The following is a 20,332-nucleotide window of genomic DNA, read 5'->3' as shown; positions in this document are numbered from 1 at the left end:
CCATATAAGGTAATAAAACCTCATCAAAGGGAAGAAATTGGGCCAAAAACCAAACACATGGTACAACATATTGCTTATGTTTATATTTTAGCAATTTTTACCCATGAAAGGGAACAAGATGGACCACCCAAATTTATCATGATACATATTGAGGTCATGTACTATGATAGCGAGGACCCATATACATGACCATATAACCATATAAGGTAATAGGACCTCATCCAAGGGAATAAATTAAATCAAAAACCAAACACGTGGTACAACGTAATGCTTACGTTTATATTTTGTCAATTTTGTACCCCTAAAAGGGAACGAGGTGGACCACCCAAATTTATAGTGATCCATATTAGGGTCTTATACTGTAATACCAAATGTTTAATTGAGCAATTTCCAAATTAAAGGGGTGGGCCATTGTACCCCTCCCGGGGTGCATCAATGTACCTATGTCTTATGATAGGGAATGGACCCCTATATGACCATATAACTATATGATGTAATAGGACCTCATCAAGGAGATAAATTAGGTCAAAAATCAAACACGTGGTATAACGTATTGCTTACGTTTATATTTTGGCAATTTGGTACCCCTAAAAGGGAACGAGGTGGACCACCCAAATTTATCATGATACATATTAGTATCCAGTACTATGACACCACATGTTGAAATTAAGCAATTTCCAAAATTAAAGGGTTGGGCCAAGGTACCCCTCCCAAAATTTAAAGGGGTGCATCAATATACCCATGTCTTATGAAAGGTAATAGACTCCTGTATACGCTCATGTAAACATATAAGGTAATAACACCCCATCAAAGGGAATAAAATCGACCAAAAACCAAACACGTGGTATAACGTATTGCTTACGTTTATATTTTTGGCAATTTTGTACCCCTAGAAGGGAACGAGGTGGACCACCCAAATTTATCATAATACATATTAGGGTCTTGTACTATAATACCAAATGTTTAAATTGGTCAATTTCCAAAATTTAAGGGGTGGACCATTGTACCCCTCCCGGGGGTGCACAAATGTACCTATGTCTTATGATAGGTAATAAACCCCTATACATGATCATATAACTATATAAGGTAATAGGACCTCATCCAAGCACATAAATTAGGCCGAAAACCAAACACGTGATATAACGTATTGCTTACGTTTATATTTTGGCAATTTTGTACCCCTAGAAGGGAATGAGGTGGACCACCCAAATTTATCATAATGCATATTAGGGTCCTATACTATAATACCCAATGTTGAAATTGGTCAATTTCCAAAATTTAAGGGGTGGGCCAAAGTACCCCTCCCAAATTTTTCAAGGGGTGCATTAATATACCCATGTCTTATGATAGGTAATGGACCCCTATACATGACCATATAACCATATAAGGTAATAGGACCTCATCCAAGAGGACAAATTGGGCCAAAAGACCAAACACGTGGTACAACGTATTGCTTACGTTTATATTTTGGCAATTTTGTACCCCTAGAAGGAAACAAGGTGGACCGCCCAAATTTATCACGATACATATTAGGGTCCTATACTATAATACCCAATGTTTAAATTGGGCAATTTCCAAAATTTAAGGGGTGGGCCAACGTACCCCTCCCAAATTTTTCAAGGGGTGCATTAATATACCCATATGTTATGAAAGGTAATGGACCCCTGTATACGCTCATATAACTATATAGGGTAATAACACCTCATCAAAGGGGATAAATTAGGTCAAAAAACCCCGAAATTTGAATTTTTGGCAATTTTTTACCCATGAAAGGGAACGACATAGACACCCAATACTGATAGAGGTACATACTATGGTCCTAGGCTACCATACCAAATTTTTAGATTTGGCAATTTCCAAAATTTAAGGGGGGTGGTCCTATGTACCCCTGCCAAAATTTAGGGGGTGGGCCAAGGTACCCCTGCCAAAATTTAGAGGGGGTGGTCCTAGGTACCCCTCGGTCATTGACCCCGGGCCAAGGTCATTGACCTTTGACCTATGACGTCACAAGAGTGAGGATGAGTCATTCGGCCATAACGGGACCACTACTACTGTTATATGAAATGTTCTTTGTAAGTAGCATTATTTCCAGTTGAAACATTCGGGAGGATATGTCTTGGGAGAGATTGTGAACGAGAGCGCAACACATAAGCATTTTTGCCTGTATAGTAAATTATATGACAAAATTTTCAATTGCCGCGGTTATTTTTATTCATTTCAGTGTCCCATAAGTTTTGAGTGCAATTTTAACTTTACGCATATTAACGTGTCAAGGGACTAAACAAATATGTTCTTTGAGCAGTATGACACTCACAATTTTGTAATCATATATTTCCTTTGAATTTCAAAGAGAAACGCTGAAAGCATATATTGAACGCGTATGTTGGTATTTTCAGTTATGTATCATCTCCTAACTCCATATTAAATGCGATCCCATAACCGGAAGTTATTACTCAGGAACATCTGTGTGAGTCATGTTTATTTTCAACAACCAATAAACATGGTAGTTTGTTAGTACAATAAAAAGAAGAAGAAAATTATATTTGGTACAGGAAATATTTCAAATAATGTATTGCATTTCTGTAATACTTGTTTTCAGGCATGGAGTACAGGAGTGGGCTTCTCTGAAATTCCTGTGTTCTTTCTCCCTGGCGCCCAAGGTGGTTTATTTTTAGTCATCTTCACCAAAGAGAACACTTCATTCAGCAACACAACCTCAACCGGAAAGAAACGTTAAAAAATAAAATAAAAGATAGAAAGAAAGAAGAGAACGAAAACAAGCAGCAACAACAAAAGCATGTTTGAAAACAAAATTTGTTTGGATGAAGTGTGTACGCTAAAGACGTGCGTTTCCTTAGGAGAAACCTTTTTCTTCTCTATGCATGATTAGCAAGCTAGTTGTAATGCGCAGTTGGATTGTTAGACCAGTTTGAATCGGCTCACCCAATCATCAACACATGAACAAATAGGTAATGTGGAATTTATTGTATAACACAAATGCAAAAAATGAAATGAAATAAAACCTTTAGAGCATCCATGTAAAACTCAGTGTATTAAGAGGGTCAAATAATCATCAGTGTAGAACAGCGTTTCCCAACCGTTTCCCAATGAATTTTAAAATATTATTCAATCATTTCGACAAAGCAATGTATGCATACAAATTACCTACATTTGTGTTTTAAAAGTAAAAGAGATTTGTTTGTTCGTTTGTTATTTAGTGATCTTCCTTCTTAGTGAAAGGTTGGATACAGTTTTCAAAAAGAAAGCGTATTTTTTAAAAACCTGAGTACAATATTTCATTGCAATTGTTTTGTATTTTTAAATTTGAATGAAAAATAAGCATAATGATTTATCCCGGGGTAAAGTAGTAATCGAAATTTCTTCTCTGCGAGAGAGTAATCACAAAAAAATACCACAGTATTTTCTATTTACAAATGATAAAATCTATGAGTGTGCCGCGAGTATTCAAGTTACATCCATAGTGTGCCGCAAGTTGAAAAAGATTGGGAAACGCTGGTGTAGAATAATGCAGGCTGGAAGAAAGAAAGAAAGAAAAAAAAAAACGTTTTCATACTTAGAGATAGGAGAATTCGGGTAGCATATGGGTATCTCTTACTTTTTCCTCTACTCCGGGTATAAGATACCTGCAACCAGTTTTCGATATTTGGAGACATACTGCTCGCACTAGGAACAGAGATCACATGAATAACTGTTAATGTGGATCTCGCAGGGAATTTGTCTTTCTTTTCGTGAGACAGATATTTACATGGATACATACGTACGTACTACCGAGCATGGAGATCATGTGCGATGCAAATTTAAAGGGTTTTTGGGAACTTTGCAGGTACGCATCTCATTTACAAAATTTAGGAACTTTACCCAGTTTATCCATTTTTGCTTTAGAGCTGAGTTGTATTGAGTTTCTATTAATTCCGTCTTTAAATGATCTGACAATGTCTCAATATCGATTGAGAAAGGGGCAGAAAACAGGTAGAGTTCATTTTCGATAAATCTGAAATGGCAGAACCTTTCTTCATATTCAGTCTTCAAACGCTAAAGCTTCTTGGCATACGTTTTGTACAAAACAGGCTCCTTTGAACTTGTTTTGTACTTAGAACAAGTTGAGAAACGTACGCCAAGTTTTAGTTTCTTAACTGATTCTCAGAGTAGAAACTTGGCGTTCGAATTATTTTACGTGATTGTTCATGTTCGTAATCTTTTCCTTCTGTCTTTCTTTCTTTCTTTTTTAAAAATACATTTTATTATTTTCTCCAGATAAAGCGAGAGTCACAGAAAGATGAGTCAAAATCTCCGACTTTGACACTCCTGCTTTAGAGTATCGTTCCACTGTTGGGTCCGGCAGCCAAAAGAGATAAATAGTAATAAAGGAATTCTGTCTCCCATGTTAGAATTCTACAAAGATCATCCTCTCTCTCTCTCTCTCTTTTCAGGAATTTTACTTAGTACCACGGGCACATACTGTATAAATATAAACTCTGGTTGACTTTCTTTTGAAATTTTCTCCCGCCTCCCGAATTCAATTCCCAGCGGACTTTACTCGTTCCCCCTCATTCCAATGCAACTCTAAATTTCACTTGACCACTTTAAAATGGATACCTCCCGATAATTTAGACTAAATGGGAGGGGAGATATTCAAGTTAGAAATGTTAATACACTGTATTAATATGGGTATTAACATATTACTACTGTAGTAAGATATGTTGACTCTCTTACTGATACTGGTACGAATTACATTTATCTTCGGAACTAATAAGGGAGGGTTACGAAGTTGCTCCGTTCAGATCTGAACGAGACAATTGTATTTGCAGTTGATATGTTATAACTAGACGAATCCCAAAGTTATACGTGTCACCGGGCAGGATATCGTGAGTTACAACATATTTTGTAATGCAAAAGCTACAAAAAATTACCTGGCAGAATAGTTTGAATTCAGTAATTTGTTCGGAAACGGTTCGGTAAATGGAAAACTCGTATCCTATCATTTTCAAGGACACACTTTTTGGGATAAAAAGTTTTGACCCAGGGTCCCCTTCAGGGTCCCAGATGGGGTCCAACTCAAAATTTTCAAATAGGAAGGGGGGTTGAAACCTGTTATTAAATACAGGGGCGGATCCAGGACGGACTTCTGGGGGGACGGTGGGTTGTAATACTGCTACTTAGAGCTACTTTTAACAGCTCCAAACTCTGGGATGGGTTTTATTTATATATATAAAATACGAACATTTTCTCTTCTGGGGGATATCGCCACCTGGATCCGTCACTGGTTAAATGAAAGAAGATGGAGCAAGTCTCGACTTTCTACGACAACCCTGTGCAAAATGGCGGCGGGTCAAAATGTAAACAAAAGCTTAATTGAAAATCTATGGCCACCTTTAATCCAAGACGGCCGATTAAAACCTATATCGAAAGGATAGGCATACCAAACTGCTAAAGCTAGGAAAACCAAATTTGACATGAATGTTGATCGGTAAACGTAGGTGACGAAAAGATGCGAAATGTTCAAAAACGCGACATCTTTAGTTCAAAATACAGCACTATGTATCGAACGGATGTCCAACTCAAATCACTGGTGTTACAGAAGCGAAATGTGGTATTTACGTTAATAGCAGATATCCATAAAATATCAGAGTATCATCTGTAATCCAATATGACTGCCAGCGTGGAAAAAGAGTTTCGATATAAATATGGTATTTCTTGGAATATTGTGACAAACCAACAAAGTTTGCGCAGCTCGATGCACTGAAATTATTTACACCTAGTTTGTTACTGCTCGCCAATCTTGTAAATGAATGTTATTTTGTATATTTGGTATTGCTTGAAATGTTGCGATCAAACCAACGAATGGCATACAAATGTAACTATCACGAATACGTTACAATAGAGCCTCCAACCTAACTGGTGCAGCAAGTCCTTTATGTATTGACAAAATTTAAAAAATACTCGAAGGTATTCAACTTTTGTTTAGCAGTATGAACAGGAGGTCAGATTTGTGTGTTCATCCCGTATTCACGTAAATGATATCGAGAGCACCGTGACGAACATGCACTAGGAACAAAACATATGTGTTGTTACGGAATGAAATAATAATTGAAGTGAATCGAAATTTAATTGTTCTTTAGTCTTCCTATTGCCTCTAAATAGATAATAGAGAAAAAATATAGATTTAGCTTTGTACTGTTATGAATGGCATAGGTTTTAAGCGGCCATTTTGGATTCAAGGTTGCCATAGATTTTCAAGTAAGCTTTTTTTTTTTAATATTTTGACTCGCTGCCATTTTGCACAGGGTTATCGTAGAAAGTCGAGACTTGCTCTATCTTCTTTCATTTAACAACAGCTTTCAAACGATGTGGTACTTAACCCTTCTTGCCATTTGAAACTTTTTAGTTGGCCCCCATCTGGACCCTGTCGGGGCCCTGGGACAAGATGTTTTAACTTAAATCGTACTTTGAAAATGATACCACATTTCCTTTCTTGTTTTCACATTTGTCTTATCGTTTCCAATTTATAGGGGTGGCCACGGACTTTTCAATTAAATTTTTGTTTACATTTTGAAACGCCGCCATTTTGCACAGGTTTGTCGTAGAAAGTCGAGATTTGCTCCATTTTCTTTAATTTTACAACAGCTTTCAAACGACGTGCTACTTAACCCCCCTTGCCATTTGAAAATTTTGAGTTATGCCCCGTCTGGGACCCTGCGGGTGACAGTGGGTCAAAATTTTTTATCCCAAAAATTGTGTCCTTGAAAATGATGGGATACGTGTTCGCCGAGTTTTCCATTTACCCAACCGTTTCCGAACAAATGACCCTGTTCAAACTATTCTGCCAGCTTTGTAGTTTTACATTACAAAATATGTTGTAACTCACGACATTCCGCCCGGTGGCACGTATAACTTTGGGATTCGTCTAGTTATAACATATCAACTGCAAACACAATTGTCTCGTTCGGATCTCAGCGGAACCACTTCGTGACTCTCCCTTGTAAGATATCCCCAAGTTTTCCGAAATCTGAGCTATCAATAGACCTCTGTGTTTTCATAAGTATTGCCTTCATTAAAAAATTGTGAAAGGTAGAGAAAATTAGTATTATTTTTAAGTGACTACTTTTCTGGTATCGATGTCAGTTTCCACAGTAGGGTGAGTAGCCAGATTTAATAATAATAATAATAATAATAATAATAATAATAATAATAATAATAATAATAATAATAATAATAATAATAATAATAATAATAATAAAAAGATGGTAACATATAGAAAACTAGGGTTTATGTATGATAATTCGAATGTTAACGTGTTAGGTTACATTTTGGTCATTCAACTTATGACATTAAGCCTAATTTTACGGTTTGTCATAAGCATATGATTATACATTGTTAAAAGCATTAAAATCTGTCTCTGATTAAAGTCAGAACACGTCACAAGTAAATTGTTAAGTGCTGAAAAAGTAATAAATTTCTACCAAATATTGGATAGCCATCGTATTTATATCACCACTGGCAGACTATTGCGGCAATTTAAAAAGATTCATTGCCGAAGATATATTAGATAAGCTACATAATTTTCTTTTTGAGCCAAAAAAAAATCCCTCGTTGTTGCATCATAAACCTTTTTTTTTAAAAAATATTTTTAAAGGCAATAAATATATAGAATCAATAAATAGTTGCTATGGTTTCAGTTAATAACCAGAACACCATCTTAAAAACGAGTGGTCGCGGAATGACAATGATAAGTGAGTTTCGTTTCACATTGAGCAATTATGATAGATATCCAAACAATGAAGATCCAATATTGGAAACGGAAGAGTTACAACTTCTGGTTTCAATAGAGGGATGAAACGTACCCTTGGGAACCATCAAGAATTCGTATCAAGAAATAATTTCTCGCCATTTGATCTCTGCTTTGATGATTTGGGTACTAAACCTAGCGGCCGAACCCTCGCAGACAGAACCTCATGGACCTCAATTTCACTTGGCCAAAGCCTCACCGCCCGAAATCTCGCATATTGCAAGACGAGTGAAGTAGAAGATCGGGTACGGTGATACATGTTGAAATGCAGTGAACAGAATTATTGTATGACTTTCTAATACTTAAAGTACTGCATAATTTGCAACTATCTAATACTACTACTACTATTAATAATAAAATAATTTGGTTGATTGCAATAGTATCCATAAATGTAAGAATTAATTTCTCGGTTAGAGGGAAGCAAACTGGGCCCCATCTTTTTTCGCTTGATTCTTGTAGTATGTGACAAGACAAACACGACGGTACCAAAATTATCGAAATTGCACCGGGGGAACATGGGTAATTTGGGTAATTTTGTTGTGGCCCAGTTTGCTTCCCTCTAACCAATTTCTCTTTACATTTACGTGGCAATGTGTTGTTGGCGATGAATGATCTAACATTGGAATATACCGTATATTGTTACAATTTCTTACCAAATAATACATTTAAAAAATCTAATTTTAGAAGACAGTATTGTGTTGCGTTAGGAATTTAGTTTTGACAACAACCGTAGACTAGTGTTTATCATTAGTGCGGCATCTTATTACACAAACGTTTGTGTACAAGGTATGTATGGTTGAAGACCAGAAGACGGTTTTTCAAACTTTCAAATGTTGCTTTTTTTGAAATTTTTGTAACTGTATATCTTTCCATGACTTATTTTCGACACATTTTACACCTATAAAACAAACAACAAAATATACACTTCAATGGCAATGTCGTAGTTCTTAACATTTTCTCAAGGTATGTGCAGTTTTTCTGAACATCTATGTTTGGCGTCAAAGATACATGACAATAGAGAAGGCATTTTTGGAAATGAACAATATAAAACGTAAGTATTAATAATACAATTAAAAATATATAAGGCTGTGATACTACTTTTTAGTCTAAAAACATTTTATGCTATTTTCTTTCCAAACCTTATTCTATCATATTTTACTACAGTTATTTGCAACTTTATTAACTTATATTAATCTAAAAGATTTAATCATATTTACATTGGATGTGATTATTGTTTAAAGCTTTGTATTATTTTTAATAATCATTATCAATAATAATTAAATACAATCTATTATTATTAATGATATCATTATTAATGATAGCATTCTAATATTACAATTTGTCATATTTAAAATCACTGAAAACGTTATACAGTTTATAATTTATATAGGTTATTGTGGTCAAAATCTCTGTGCCCATATAAAGTGCATGGTTTTCTTGCCAAATTGTATACGAAATATTCGAAGGTATGTGTAGTTTCAAAAGGTTGTGCTCAGTTGTATGCGAAATAATAGAATGGATAAACTCTTTGAGAGTGATGAAAAGTATTAATATTTGAATGTAAAGAAATTCTAAGTAGGTTTGCATTAGCACGGAAAAATCTTGTGTTTTGAGTTTTTGTTATCCATTGCTACTACTGTTACGAAATTTGCATCAGTAAGTGCGTACCTTCTAGAAAGTATTTGTATTTAAATTATAAATTCTGTAGTGTGAAATAAAATTTAATCCTTTGTTTTCACATATTGTTATTCTTCTCTGTAGGCCAAGTGACTAATATTGTAATAATTAGGATGAAACGGTATTATTAAAAAAAAGAAAGAAAGAAAAGAGAACATGAATACAATATTTCTCTACTATTAACAACATGGAACAAATTCAGTAACCAGAGCTTCAGATATGGTATTCTCCATAATTGACTTGTGATAAATATAATGTGTATATATAAACTACAGAAACTTATCTATTTAATCTTACTTCCGGTATATCAAAAGTCCGAGATCATAAGCCAACCTCGTTATAAGTAAAGATACAAATAAATGAAAAGAGAGAAAAGCTGTTGGAAGTGAGTGGTTTTAATCTACAATGATGGATTCTTTCCAATCGCATCATCAGTCTAGGCTCCATTCTAGGAAGGCGCCCTATGTCAAATAAAAAAAAGCATCATTGCCAGTTCAACAGACTGTTCGCTTGGTCCCTAGCCATACCAACAATATGGCATTGTTGGAAAACTGCTTTGAAGTGTTCTAGGTTCCCTCATACAACAATATGCACTTTAGTAGTAATTGACGTACTTCTACACAGCAGAGGACTTGCCGCCGCTGTGTATATTTTATTACGTGTCTCTGTGATCTTTTGCGCTGGCGCCATTACTGTCTGACCGTAGTGCGAGTTCCCTTTATACTTTTACCGCTTGCTATATATATTTTATTACGTATGTGATTTTTTGCGCTGGCGCCATTACTGTCTGACCGTAGTGCGACTTCCTTTTATACTTTTACAGCTTGTTTTGTATAGCTTATTACGTATGTGTGATTTTTCCGCTGGCGCCATTACTGTCTGACCGTAGTGCGAGTTCCCTTTATACTTTTACCACTCGCTTTGTATATTTTATTACGTATGTGTGATTTTTCCGCTGGCGCCCTTACTGTTTGGTTTTGCTTTGACTTCCCTTTATACTTTTACCGCTTGCTTTTTATATTTTATTACGTATGTGTAACCTTTGCGCTGGCGCCATTACTGTTGCGAGTTTTGCACACCCGATTTGTATATTTGCTGCTTGGTAGCCGTGGACGCTAATGGTGTTTTCATTTATAGATACCGGCACACTTTGTATATATATTTATTATTGTGACTTAAGTAAGAAGAGAAAGTTTACGCACCTTTGATGACACGGCCGCTATTTTGTTGGCTATTTTCGGTTGTTTGTTGTTGCAGTTGTATATAATTTATGTCCATATGGCAGTGTTGTCTGTAATGAGAATAATTACACTGATTTTTCCATAAATAGGTAAATTTTTCTTTTAGGGATGTTTTGTAGTGTTGCAGCGAAAACTAATTAGATTGTTGTTGACTTTAGTTTAGCGTTTCTTTTAGCAGTGAGGTTATATGAGACGTGGACATACTGATTAACGTGGAATCCGAACCACATGAGCTTCCGCCGGGAATAGAACCCGGGTTGACCACGCCAAAGTTGCGTACGTTAACCGATTAGCCAGGGAGGAGCTCTACAGTGATTAGACTACGTATAGTTACCTATAATATAATTTTTACGTAATGAGACCAAGCCCTAATTATGAATTATACTTTAATTTTTACTAGATTAATTATGAATTTACCTTGAACATTCTTTTATTTATATAATTGGAAATGATCAATATTAATTAACCTATAATACTTATTATATGTATATACTTACGTATGAAGAATTGAGCGTTGCCGATTGTGGTTTTGATGGACGGATTTGTTTTTCCAATATGGCGGCGTTGCGTGATTGTTGAACAGAGGTTCCTCCATAGTAGGACTCTGAAATGCGAATGCGCGCGTTTTGCTTGCATTGTCGTATAGATTGATGGTAATTAAAATTGTGAAGAATTTGGCTGGGCGAAGTTGCATAGTTTAACATATTATTGCATTATGTGATTAATTTATATTATTTTTTGTTTTAGCATGTACTTAATTATTATAAAATTGAAATAATAATAATAGATAACGAGACATTTTGATAAAGAAAGCGGAACCCCACAGTACTACGATATGTACAACTGTGCTACCATCTATTGGCAATAATTACAACTTTATTTAACAGCCACGTTATATGGGAGACTGATACAGAATGAAGGGGGAGACTTAAGGTGAATTACATGAGATTTAGATGTACAAGAAAGAGAAGAGAATAAAATAAATAGAGAAAGCTATTATTGTTTATTGAATTGAAGCACCATTTAAGCGTAATATATTAGTTTGTAATGAGGTTATTAAATTAGGTTTAACTGGATACGTATGCACTTTGTAGGGTTGTTTATTATTTATTTAGGATTTTTATTTAATAATATGGTTTGTAGAAGTATATTGAATTGCTATAAAATAGAACAAACTTATATTTTATTTGTATAGATGTATTTAAGATTATATTCGGGTGCAGTTTTAGTATTGGTTTGCGTTAACGTAGTGAATGTGCGGAACGGCACACGATGGATTTGGAATGGGTGGAGTATTACAATTTACACGTTGCTTGGGAATTGTTTAGTATTGGTTTGCATTGATGAATGTTGCACATATTGAGGAAATGCTGAAGATTGTATTTATGCTAATTGGCACTACGATTTCCATTTGAAAGAATTAAATAAATAATAGCTTGAAAATATTTTAAATTGGATTACGGTATGGAGCATAATATTTAAGTATATTGTATTTACTGCGAACTAGAGTATTTATGTAGCTGCTATTATAGAATTAACAAGTACCAGAGATAATTATATTGTTTTTTATTTACCATGTATTGAATTATAAGAATATATATTCCTTATAATATTTGATAACAGTTGGGAAGCTTTATATGGTGATTGATTTTTACGTGTGGAACTGATTTAATTTGAAGCAACAGCAAATACATTTGACAGATAATTGACGTATTTGCAACTATTGAAATGGGTATAAAATGCTTTATGTATGTAAAAATATTTAATATTTTTTGTTTGTAAAGTATGAGGCAATTTTAACTGCTAATGTATAACATTACAGATAGGGTTTTAAGCTATTTTAGAATGAGCTTAGGAGATAACAAAATTATTATGGAATGAGACTAGTATGATGCATAGGGAAGATGACATGTGGAATGTTTGGGAAAGTTTTATTATTTTAGGAAATAATATATTAATGAATACAACGGGTAATATTTTTAAGAGAAACCCATATTTTAGTATTGGTGTACTATTGAAAGCATGAATTAACAATTTTGAAGGCATAAGACATAGGCAAAGACTTGTATTTACTGGTGTTATTGTTTTACGTTTACCGGAGAGGATGTTGCTGCCATTATGTTAAAACAGTTTTGAATAGATTTGAATTATTGGAATATAGTATTTTTTATACTTAGGGACTTATTTATAAATACAACTTATGAAATTAGAATATTATCGATTGAATTATTTTACAATGTACATAATTATATATATATTTTAATGTTATTGACTAGTTATTTAAAATTTAGACGAATTGTACTTTTAGTGCTGGAATGGTATATTTATATTGGTATAGATCATGTACTAATACGGATCACATTGATTAGCATACAACTTTGCAGATTATATATTTGCGTAGACGAAATTATGAAAACTGTTGATTTTTAGTATTTAACGCACTTACACGAAAATAATTGTACAATTAGAAATTGTTGAAAGTTTTGAATGGGCAATTATGTATATGCGTGGTGTAGTACAAGTATTTGGAATATACGTATTGTATTGTGTTATCAACTATTGATACAAATAGGCTGAAGGATTTACGTAGTATCTGCGTTTGCGACAATATAAAATGTTATGAGAATGACATGATACCACGTGATTGTCAGACTTGCATTATATAGTAATTAGATTTATGTTTTATTAAGATATAGAGGTACATATTACGCATTAATATAGACACAGATTGATTTATTTTATTTTAGGCATGAAAGAGAAACTCCATATATTGGCGTTGACTGTGGAAAAACAGAGACGTGTGTACATTACAATTTTCCATTAGTATCTGAAAAGTTACACAGAATATAAACCTTCATCCAGCTTATGAGGTGGGTGCTTTTTGACTTGGCTATGGAGGCGATGCAATTTATGTTTTTTTTTTTTTTTTTTTTTTTTTTTTTTTTTTTTTTTGCTAGCCCGCAGGCTAGCTACCCTGTAGAGGGCTACACCCTCTTGGAGGGAAGTGGTGCAAAGGAAACTATTTTGGATGTGGTAGGACTGGCGTTGGGCTATGGGATGTTCCTTTATTAATAAATACTGCAGTTGGAAGGTCATTATGGGCTTTGCGTCCATAATCATTATTGAGGAAGGTAATACATAACATATATATGAACATATTATTAATCATAACTATAAATATCATATAATTACAAAGCAAAATATAAGAATATTAAAGAATGCAGGATAGTTTGATTATAAATTGTATGTGGGCAAGGATGAAGATGAGGGATGGAATGAGGTGCAGATAACGTCACAACACATAGGAGATGTTAGCAAAGACAAATGCTGGTTATCTTCTGCCTAGGGGCGACGCTAGGCCAATGAAGACGGGGGGAAGCCCTGTTAGAGACGGAGGTTTATCACTGTGCTTGATGCGATGGATATATATGCGGAAGATGAGCATGCAATCGATGGTCCTGCAAGAGTACTAAGTCGGGATGATTGGGCGGCAAGGTATAACAATACAATGTAAACAATAAATTTAGAGGGAGATGGTAATATCGAGGGCGTGCCGATGAAAGTGCAAGGTAGTGCATGGTGGCTAACAGGATTGGTTGTTGTTGCATATAGCGGACAGTGATGAACTTGAGGCGAAGCGATTCAAGGTGATAAAGGAGTGTAGGAAAAGTAATGAGTGAATATAAGTGTCGAGTGGGGCTGGGAAGAGAAATGCGATGAGCAATGCGGAAGGCATGGCGTTCAAAGGTGGCAAGTTTGTAGTAGTAAGAGGAGGGAGCTGATATCCAAGCAGTGAAACCGTATGTAAGGACGGGGCGGAGAAAAGCTTTGTATGTGTTGAGGATAATTGCGGAGCTGGGACCCCATGTAGTGCCAGTGAGACGTTTGAGAAGATTTAAGCGGTTGTAAACTTTGGTTTTAATGTAGTTGAGATGAGGAAGCCAGGTGAGATGATGGTCATAAACAATACCTAGATAAGTGACTGTTTTAGATGGACGGATCGGTGTACCTTGAACTGACAGAGAAAGAAGCGAAGGATTCCGGTGAGTCTTGGAACGTTTGCGTGGTGGTAGGAATACTATGGCCTGTGTCTTGGAAGCATTGATATTGAGGTGCCATTTGCTACACCAGTGTGAGAAGCGATTTATTGATTCCTGTAAGATGATGTTGATATGGCTGATGGTGCGACCAAGGGCAAGGAAGGCTGTATCATCTGCATATTGAAAAGTATACACATCGTCCGGGAGAGAAGGGAAGTCGGAAACAAACAGTAAATACAGCAAAGGGGACAGAGCTGAGCCTTGAGGGACGCCAGAGTTCAGAAAGACGGGATGTGATAGATGATTGTTGATATTAACATATGTGATACGGCAGGCCAAAAAGTGAAAAATAAAGCGTATGTAGGACATGGGCAATCTACATTTGATGAGTTTGAAAATGAGTGCAAGATGCCAGACTTTATCAAATGCTTTTTCTAGGTCAAATAGAACAAGGGAGGAGGGGCGGACTGAATTATAGTGATTGGTAATGAGGGTAGTTAGTCGTTGAAGTTGATCGTTAATGGAATATGACGGGCGAAATCCAGCTTGAAAAGTTGGTATGAGATGGCGGGCACGGAGATATGGATGAAGTCTGTTGACAAGGATACGTTCAAGAATTTTGCTGAAAGTGGAAGTAAGTTGTATAGGTCGATATGAAGAGACGTCGCTGGGAGGTTTATTTGGTTTCGGAAACATGAGGGTTTTGGACATTTTCCATTCAGCAGGAAAGAAGCCAGTTCTAAGAATAAAGGTGTAAATAGCGGCAAGGAGAAGAAGTAGAGAAATAGGACTTTCTTTAATATGGCGATATGTGATGGAATCAAAGCCAGGAGCAGAGTTACGTTTATGTTGAACAACTGTTGTTATGTCAGTAACTGAGATGGGAGATGTGAGTTCATGTGGCGGCAAAAGATGATTATGATTTGGTTGGAAGATAGGATTTGCAGTGTTGACATTGTCGACTGGATGACCAAAGATATGGGTATGAGAGGATGGTGTGAAAATGTCTTGCAGATAATCGGCAAAGGCGTTGGCTTTATCTTGATCAGAAGGTGCGTGGCTGTTGTTAATGATGATAGGGTATGAGGTTTTGCTGTACTTGCCACAGAGTGCGTTAAGACGTTTCCAATAACGTGAAGGATGTGCAGTTTCAGCAAGGTTATTGCAAGTTTTGATCCATTGACGGCGTTTGTATGCTTGGATGTAATTTTTGACTGATCGTTGCAGCTGACGGTGAAGACTAAGAGCTTCAGGATTTTGTGTTCTGACGTAATCTCGATAAGCTTGTCGGGAGCGTTTGACTTGAGCAAGGTAATTCGGAGGTAATTTAGGCTTATATGGTATGGAACTAGTAGTAGGGATATACAGCTCTGATGCATGTGTAATTTCAGAAGTGATGGTTGCAACATGGGCGTAGAGCTCCTCTGATGTAGTGGGTGGATGCAGATGTGCTGTGGCAGTTGTAAGATAGGTACGATAATGATCCCAGTCGGCTTTGTCAAAACGTGGCGATTGAATCGGCGGAGGGACTACATGGGGTCGAGCAGTGCCCATACGATAGGAAAGCTTGAGTGGAGCATGATCACTGCCAAGGAGGTCCAGAACTGTAAGGGTGATGTTAGCAGCAAGCGTGTTGGACGTGATAGCTACATCGGGGGTGGTATTTGTTATTGGTCTAGTAGGAGCCGGAGGAATATGAAGAATGCCAGTGGTATGAGTGGTAATATGGTCGGAAAATTGTGTGCGTTCTCTAGGAGTGCGACTATGGTAGTTGATATCAGCGAGGATGATATAATGTTTATAGCTATGAGATATGTGACTGAAAAAAGCAAGAGGGATAGGATGGCCTGGTCGAACGTATATAGTGGCAAAGGTGATCATGATAGACTTGAAGTATAATGTAGAGATGATATGTTCGGGGAGATGAGGAATGGGACAAATGTGTTGGCGATAAGGTATATGATTGCGAAAGCCGATGGCTACGCCGCCATTTGCCCGTAATGCTGGTACTGTGTTGTCCTGACGTAGAAGTGTATAACGAGGTATGTTACAGTGAATGGTTTGCGTGAGAAACGTTTCATTTAATAAGAATACTGATACGTGTTCCTCAAGCAGGAGTGCTTCAAACAGAGTTTTGTTCGTTGGTAGAGAGCGAATATTAAGAAAAAGAAAGACTAAATCCATGATAAGCATATCTAAACGGCTGTTTCTTGTGGTGATGTATGGAAATGGACATAGTTGTTTGTGTATGTGGCGTAAAAGTTGACATTGAAAACGGATTTTGCGGCCTTAGTGAGTTGTTGAAGAATGTGAGTACGCTGAAAAGGATGGATGTTCTGTAAAGTGAGGGTTAGAAATTGAAGGAGTTGTTGTATGGTAACTGGATCGGAAGTTTGTTGGGCAGGAAGAGGTGAAGGGTCTGGGATACGAAGTGGAACTACCAAATCTGGGTGTTCTTGGTTAGGTTGCGGTTTATTTTTGCACTTATAGCTGTATGCCGGATGTTGGTCATGACAAGTTGGACATTCAGGTGGTCGTTGGAGATTTTGACAAGTGCGTGTTTGGTGAGATCCTGCGCAATAGCCACAGACTGGTGGATTCTTGCAATGACTAGTACTGTGATCATTGTAGGTCTGGCAATTTTCGCATCTCACAGGAAGTGGAGCAGGCGAGCGTGAGGGCTCGACTTTGTGCCGACGATGATATATGTAGGCGCCAGTAGTAAGCAAGGAATCTATAGTACTTTGTGAAGAAGTAAGTACACGAACCATATATGTGGCACCATTATTGTTGCGTATACGTATTGCTTTGTGAATGGTATGGCCAGCGAGTTGAAGTTCCTCTTGGATTTCGTCATCAGAGTAGGATGGATCAACCCCACGGATGACGACAGACAGAAATGGCGGGCGTTTAGGGGGTGGTGGTTGTTTTTGGCGTGCGGAAGAAAGAGATGACATCGTGGCATTCTTGCCAAATATTTCAAAGGAAGCTTTATTTCTAACTGTGGTGAGAAACTGCGGATCAATGGATTTGAAGATGTAACCATTTCGAGTTTTGATGACTTCTGTTATCGGTATACTTGGAAGGTATTTCCGTAGTTGGAGAGTTATGAACTTCTCATTGCTATACTTAGTGTCATAGTGTTGCAGTAGAAAGGAATGAAGTACAGGTTTATCTGAAAGGTTGGTATGCGAATGTTGAGTTTGATGGTTTCCAGAAGAGCTCATGTCACCGGTTTCCATGTCAGAAGTTTCTGAAGCATTATCTTTGTGCGGTTTCTTGGCTTGATGGCGAGGCGGTTTGATAGTGTCAGCATACAGTTGCTGCTGTCTTGGAGACCTGGATCTTGTGGAGACATTTGAGGCATTGGATGCTGTGGAACTGCCCGATTGGGTTCTCTGTCTATTGCCCTTATCCTTCCGCTTGACCACCTTCGCGGTCGAAGCGGGCGGAGTGACAAAGACAGGAGGTAAGCCAGAGTGGCGTCCATCCACTAAGGACCCAGGATGAGTATCTGAATCTCCCATCGCAAAAAACCGATATGTGGTGGAAAACCGTGACGCTTAACAATGAAGAGTGAATGATGGAGTGGAAGTTGATGATGATAATGAAGGTAGGACAACCCGTTTGGATAGTTGTCCAGGGGGAGCAGGTCCCCTGCCTCGATCTGTAGAACCGGCTGCCCTTGGCTTGATCAGTCTGACAGACGGTTCGCACAAAAGAGACAGAGAAAAAGCTCAGGAGTAGGAACAGGAAGGATTTCTCAAAACACGTCACTGTTCACTCAGTGGCGCTTCACAGCGAAGCTGTGGGAAAGTATGTGCAATTTATGCTTAGAGCAGTTAAAATATGGGATTATATATGGGAACTTATATGCGAAAATTTGGTAGACAGAACATTTTTTTGTCATTTATTTAAAAAACTATTGTATAGTTACAAGAGAATTTTGAATCGATTTTAATTTATTTAGGAACTACCATATACAATATTATAATTATTTACGGTGAATGCGGTAGCAACACATGATTGCATGAAAATATGTGGAGCCATCTATTGTATAAATTGGAAAACACAATTATGACTGTACTCGATAGAGGCACACGATGATGAATTACACACTTGTAACATTTCTGATAACTACATAAAATGTTATGAGAACGAGATGATACCACACGAATGTTAGACCTGCATTATATACTAACTAGATTTGTTTTATTAAGATATAGGTGTACATATTATGCGTTAATACAGACACACAATGAATTATTTTATTTGTGCATGAAAGAGAGATACCACATATATGCGTTGACTATGGAAATGCAGAAGCATGTGAACATTGCAACTTAGCATTGTTATGTGAACTAATACACAAAATATAAACTTTAATGTAGTTTATTGTAATATTTATCAAGAGTTTCATTCCCATCCAATGGATGGTAGGACCGTAGAAGGCAATACCTTTTTTTTTTTGTGGCCAGAATTTTAGTTTATATTTTTTTTTTTTTTTTTTTTTTTTTTTTTTTTTTTTTAGTGCTAGCCGAAGGCTAGCTCCCTTGCGAGGGTTACGCCCTCTATCCGGGGTGAGGAATGCAGAGACTGGGGAAGGAAGGATATTGGAGGTGGTCTATGGGAAGTAATAGTAAACGGAAAGAATCATTTATTTTATTTAGATCATAATTTCAGTTTATTGCTTTTATTGCATTTTATTCAATTTCATTGGACATTATGAACTTTGTTCATAATCATGAGGACAGGGAAAAAAATGACAATGAAGTGCATATGACAGGACAACACAAGGATATGTTAGTGAGACGAATGCAGATTATCTTCTTGTCCAGGGGCTGCTCTGGACAGTAATGTAGACAAGTGGAGCCCTGTTAGCACAATAGGTTACGGTGCAGCATATGTAGGTGATATATGAAATGGAAGGTGATCAGAAGAATAAGCTGAAGCGACAAAATGATCTGGATGGTCTGGTGGAATGGTTTTGAGATATAAAGAGAAGAGTAGGGACAGAGGGCAAGTAGAAAATTGATATCCTAAATCATAGTGGCGGTCGGCATCCATAGTATCTAGAAGTAATGGATGACGTTGCTGAAACCGGTTTGTGATGAACTTTAGGCGCAACTGTTCAAGATGACGGAGAATGGTAGGAAAAGAGATACGGTCGTAAAGCTCCTGTGTCGGACTGGGAAGCTTGATCCTATAAGCCAGACGAAATGCGTGCCTTTCAAGAACTTGTAATTTCTGATAGAAAAAAGGTAGTGCAGCAACCCAAGCGGGATGACCATAAGTTAGAACTGGACGTAGGAATGCCTTATACGTATTAAGGATTGTAGTGGGTTGCAATCCCCAGGTGGTACCAACTAGACGTTTGAGTAAATTGAGCCGAGCATACGCTTTACGAATGATTGCGTGAAGATGCGGCCGCCAAGTTAAGTGATGATCGATTATGATACCAAGATAGGTAACCTGTTTAGTAGGTGATATTCGTGTGCCGTGAACCTCTAGATTAAGTAGATTGGGGTTTTTCTGAACTCGAGAACGTTTTCGAGGTGGTATGAAGA

The 20,332-nt window shown here is 36.8% G+C and overlaps 1 long non-coding RNA gene across 1 annotated transcript in view; it reads left to right on the top strand.

Annotated features, from left to right (window-relative positions):
* LOC145681579 (uncharacterized) overlaps positions 1-20,332 on the top strand; it is a 498,825-nt gene that overhangs the window by 9,963 nt on the left and 468,530 nt on the right. The gene's annotated exons all lie outside the window — the stretch shown is intronic.

Source organism: Thermobia domestica, chromosome 3, assembly GCF_964235325.1.
Source record: "Thermobia domestica chromosome 3, izTheDome1.hap1.1, whole genome shotgun sequence".
NCBI lineage: Eukaryota > Metazoa > Arthropoda > Insecta > Zygentoma > Lepismatidae > Thermobia > Thermobia domestica.
This window is presented reverse-complemented; position numbering and strand designations above follow the sequence as displayed.